The sequence below is a fragment of the Carex rostrata genome, chromosome 7 (genome assembly GCF_964058835.1).
Source record: "Carex rostrata chromosome 7, lpCarRost1.2, whole genome shotgun sequence".
NCBI classification, from domain to species: domain Eukaryota; kingdom Viridiplantae; phylum Streptophyta; class Magnoliopsida; order Poales; family Cyperaceae; genus Carex; species Carex rostrata.
In genome coordinates, this window is record NC_135924.1 from 3129429 (window position 1) to 3135428 (window position 6000).

A 6000-nucleotide genomic window follows, 5' to 3' on the forward strand; every position below is an offset into this window, starting at 1 on the left:
TAAATTATCGAAACAACAACCGCAAGAAAAATATATATAATTATTCAGAATAATTATACGAATATTATTTGTGTTCGGGCCGAGGGCATTCGGATCTTTTCAGATTTGACCTTATCCGCATGACACGTCATCGATCCTATCCAGATGACATGTCATCGATACCGAAACAAATAACCGAAAGAAAAATATATATATAATTGTTTAGAATAATTATATGAATATTATTTGTGTTCGGGCCGAGGGCATTCGGGTCTTTTCAGATTCGAGCTTATCCGCATGACACGTCATTGATCCTATCCAGATGACATGTCATCAATCCTATCCACAAGGGCAAAATGGTCATTTCACACCTATGCCACCTTGCATGTGTAGAAGCATGGAGAAGGATGTGGAAGGGTGTGGAAGGGGTATTTTGGTCATTTCACATATAAAAAGGATGAGGTGTCAATGGCATATCTTGTAAATAGGCCGAACTTGGAGGGCATTTTGGTCTTTTGCAACCGAATCTAAACACTATAAATAGGGGTGGAGGGGTAGAGAGAGATATATATATTCACATATATACATATGGACATTCACATGTATCTTTTCGTGCAGAAACGAATCGGTATTTTCTCTCTTTCCCGGTTTCTCTCCCAAATAGTGTTTCGGTTGAGAAAAGAAAGTTATACGTAGTTGACGTATAATCTTGCGGGTTGTTGTGGAGAATATTTACGGGATTTATGAATAGTGTTTTACCGAATTTCGCGGTATGTCAGTTTTGCATATTGATGAAACTGAGCAACCGAAAATTCGTGTTTACGGGTTTTCGTCTTATTCCCGTGAATAGTGTTTTTGCATAATTCCGCGGTTTACGGTATTTCTGGCAGAAGAAATAAACCGCTCTCCGGTTAGTCCTGGTGGATAACCGATAGAGGTATCACACGTGTGATACTCCGAGTCGACTCCTTCCCTGGTGAGGCTCTACTCGCTCGGTCTGCATTCCAACTGTGATTTGGAAACAAGGTATAAATATGTTATATTAATCTATTTAATTTGTAAGTAGATTAAAGTTTTAGAAATCAATCATGGAGTAGATCTGTAAAAATGATTAAAAGGGTCCTTGCAATGAAAGACTTCAGAAGGAACTCTGCGTTGGTCTTTCCGGCATATCTCTTTTAATTCACGGCTTGAGTTAGAAGTAAAAATTTTTGTTTTACGTTCTTTCCGCAGCTTAAGCCTAAAAGGGTTTTGGTTACCGCGAAACCCCAAAAGTGGTATCCGAAAACCCTTCAGTAACTCTTCAGTATTTTCTGGGGAGTTGTGGTACCCCTGGTTGTCATAAGGAGAGTGTTGGTGTTACGTTATGAAATTTTTACAATTAAATTCGAAAGATTTAAAAGAAAGAATCGATAAATCATGTTAATAAAATGGAAGTTTAAACCTTAATTAAGGTTCCCTTAAATAAGTAAGTTAATTGTGAATTGAAACCGCGTCGAAATTTCGAGATTTCGGAATTTTATAGCCCCAGTGCGGATTAGGTTGACCGCAGTGCGGGTGGAAGCCATCCGCAGTGGCTCAGGCTTTTTCTGGAATTTTGCCAAAAAAATGACTAAGTAGTGAGTGCGGGTGAGGGATCCGCAGTGCGGATGAGTTTAGCCGCACTCATGAATTTCTGTATTGCACTGAATTTTCCTGAAATCGGCTAAGTAGTGAGTGCGGATGAGGGTGAACCGCAGTGCGGATCAGGTTCATCCGCAGTAGGCTCGGACTTTTCCTGGATTCGGCTGACAACCGACTAAGTCTCGAGTGCGGATTAGGTAACCCGCAGTGCGGATTGGCTAATCCGCATTCAGGATAATTTTAACCCTAAAACCCAAATTAAACCTTCTCTCTCTCTCACTTCACCATTATCCCCATTTCTAAGTTATTTTCGGTTAAGAGAGAAGGAAAAGATCCCGTGAGTTTCCGTTTCTTCCAGACTCCCGATTGTTGCGAGAAATCGAGTTTGGAACCGAGAAAACAGCCGAGGATCTCTCAGAACCCTTCTATTTGGTATTTCTTTCTCTCCTTTTTACTTTCGAAACCTCGAATTTTCTCGATTTCTCGGATTCTCGTTTTAAACCCGAGATTTGTGCTCGAATTGCTCGAGGACTAGTTCCTCTACACTTCTTACTAGTTTGTTTGTCATTCTTTTTCCCGATTTCTTCCGATTTATGAAATCTGATTTCTAGGGTTTCGTGCCAAAATTGAAAGTTGGCATAATCGTGATTTGATTTGCCTAACCCGACCAATTAGACTTGTAATCGGTAGGGTTGCCTCCTGATCGTGAATTTTTAGAACATTTAACGGCCGATTTGAGGTTTTGACCAAATTAGGGTTAACCAAACGGTGGATTGAATTGAACCGAGAACCAAAGTAGTGAAACGGTGATTGATGGTCACCAAATGGAGTTTGTATGGTCCCGAGGACCTAGATGAATTTTGTGTGGTTTTAGAGGATTTTGGTAAGAAATAATGAACCGAACGAATTGATACCAAAAACATCGAAATTGATTAGGGAAGGTATAAGCCCTAGAAGTAACTCGAGTAAACCTCTCGACCCTGAACCAATGTTAAACCTAGTATACGTATGATATAGGTGTAGGCTCGGTCGAGCAAGAACTTGCGAGACCATACGAGACGTCCGATCCTTAGCTTAAGCGGTACGCTCGTCAAAAAGGTGCGGGATTCTTGGACTTGTTTGATACTTTATTTTCAGGAATTAAACTGTTTATTCGTTTGTCATGTTGAATGATTGATTGTTGCATATCTTGGAATTCATGCTGCATATTGATTCTTGCATAAATGAGAATGATGGAATTGTTTAGTTAAGGTTGATTGGCATGTTCGTATGGTTATTATTTGTTTAGTTCTATTAATTGTTCTTGTTGCGAATGAATCTGCCAGGCCGACCTGTTTAGGTGGCTGGTTAAGGTAACGGTGGCCTATCCGTTGACCGGTGTTTATGAATTTGCCAGGCCGACCTGTTTAGGTGGCTGGATAGGGTGACGCTGCTGACTTATGCGTTTGACCTGTTAGAATTTGCCAGACCGACCTGTTTAGGTGGCTGGATAGGGTGACGCTGCTGACTTATGCGTTTGACCTGTTATGGATTTGCCAGACCGACCTGTTAAGGTGGCTGGATAAGGTGACGGTGAGCTATCCGTTGACCATGTGTTATGATTTTGTGAGACTAACCTGTATGTGTGGCTTTGAGATATATTTGCTTGAGATTTAGCAAAGTTGACCTGTATAGGTAACTTTGATTCCGTGTGTTGCATTTGTGTCAAGTTGACCTGTATTGGTGACTTGTAACCGAACCTTAGGAAATGGTTAAGCCAAACAGCAATTGCAGATGGGTGTCCGATAAAGGTTCAGCTTGGTTGGCCATCTGTAGGCGCTTGTAACCCTACAGATGTGGGTTTGATAACGGTTCAGCTCGAAAGAACATCTGTAATTGCTACCAGCCCTAATGAACTGAGTTAGGAATCGAGTTAAGCCAAAATAGATGTTGTGTTTTGAAATCCATCTTGGAAATTCCGTAAACTGTGTTTCAGGTTGATTAACTGTTGTCGAGTAGTGGCATTCTGTTATTTATGTTTTCTTATATACTGTTGCATTGTTATTGTTTGGGTTTCATTATTGAATATAGAGTTTGATTGCAAGTCCAATAATTCATATGTGGCAAAATTCGCACTGAGAATTTATTCTCACCCCCACCTTCCCCGTTATTTTACAGGTATTGGTGCGATGGATTCCGGAGAGGCACGAGAGTAGTAGGCCTTAGTAGCTTACCAGTATACGACCCTAGATATGTTTTGTTGTATAGATTTAGGGTAGGCCTCGTGGTTGGTATCCGGATGAGATACTTATATTGTATTATTTACTGTCCAGACTGTGTACTCTGATTATATATATTAGAAACTTGTTTTGAATTGCGTGTTGTTGGTTTAAATTTTGATTAGCCTTGTAAGCATACACGGCGTTGTATGCTTACGGCGGGGGACTGTTACTACCCGTGGCCGCGGGGTGTGACAGTTGGTGGTACCCCTGGTTGTCATAAGGGGAATGTTGGTGGTACCCCTAGTTGTCATAAGGGGAGTGATGATGGTACTCCTGGTTGTCATAAGGGGAGTGCTGGTGGTACACCTGGTTGTCATAAGGGGAGTGCTGGTGGTACACCTGGTTGTCATAAGGGGAGTGCTGGTGGTACCCCTGGTTGTCATAACCTAAAGGTCCAGCCCCAGCCGCACTTGAAGGTCCAGCCCTAGTCCGGGCAACTCTCTTTGAATATATGTCCATTACCGGGACCCCATTTGCCGCAAATTGAGTGTATACAACTCTCCACAAATTTGCATCTGTTATTGGAAACTTCACAAAGTAAGGTCTACCCCCCCCCACGTGAGTTGTCAATCCGTGTAGCCAATTCTATTTCATACTTGTTGGGGTTTATAGCAGTCTTTTCGTATATTAGCTGCTTCAGTTCCTCAAATGTGGTATTTTCATTAACCTCGAAGCCAAATGCGACCTCTTTCGTGTAATGCACGCCATCTTCACCTCTTTGTAGCTTGCCGCCCACATGCAGTGCAACTAACATCTTTTTCTTAACAAACTACATTTAAAAAATAATTTTATGAATATTAAAGTAATTATTCATAAATTAAAACGGGTACAATAATCTAATTACAAAATAATTAAAAAAAACTGCTATTTTTGCTACAGTAATTGTAATAGTTAAAGTAATGTACATTAGCAACAGTTACCGTAATAACTAATTTAGTAATACAACAATTACAGTTACAGTAAATGAAACAGAAAATAATTAAAAAAAAATACCTGTTACAGTAAAATTCTTCTTCAATCGTCAAATAAATCGCCTTCAATCGCTAAATGAATCGACTTCTCTCAAATAGTAAAATGACAGGCTTACACTGAATGATGGGTTGATGAGAGAGAAAAATAGACGTAGAATGACGGGAGAGAAGAATAAAAAATGGAGCTGAGAAGAACTCCAATTTATATATTATATATATTGATGGATCACCAATTATTTAATATACTGTTGGATCACGGATTCGAATGGAGCTCAGAAAAACTCCAATTTATATATTATATATATTGGTGACACCAATTATTTAATATACTGTTGGATCACGCGTTCGAATATTTTAATATTTTAATTACGGTTAGGAATTTAATATTATTAAAAAAATATTGATTGAGCGGTTTCGTTTTTGTTTTTAATGTGTCACTGATTGAATATTATAATATATATGGACCGCCCGCCTAGTTTGGTATTGTTAATGTCACGGGTAAAGTTTAAAGAGTTTAAAGAATTTAAAATAATAATTTAATATTTTTAAATTAAAATCAGAATTTAATATTAGTTTAATCCGGAATATTTTATATTTAATGGACCGCCCATAATTGGGGCAGTTTGGTTTGCGTATGGACCGCCCATTATTTGGGCGGTTTGGTTTGAGCATGGACCGCCCACTAATGGGGCGGTTTGGTGTTGAGCATGGCCCGCTCCGCTTCCAAGCGGTTGGGGCATAAATAAAAAAAAAATTAAATCGATGGCATTCTTAAAATTTTCTATTTTTTTTTGGGTATTAATAAAAATGGCCGTCAGTTTTATGTTCCTGTTTTACATCAATGGCACCCCTCACAACTTCTGTTATGGCATTTCAAAAAAAGAGTACTGTGGCACTCTTGACAGCTTTTGTCATGGTATTCTTTATCTGATGATGGTGATGGTGTCATCGACCTTAGCTCTGCCCTCTTCCTTTCACTTTCACTTTCACCTTCTCCATGGGCCCAATCCCCATCCCCATCCCAATTTGCTTCTCGCCTTGTCTGCTATGCATTCCTCAAGTCAAGTCTCGATCTCAACCCGACATACCAAATCCACGGCATCAACCATATTGCAAGATGGATACCGTTTTTGACCAAGAGGCAATTCATCAGTTTGATCAACAAG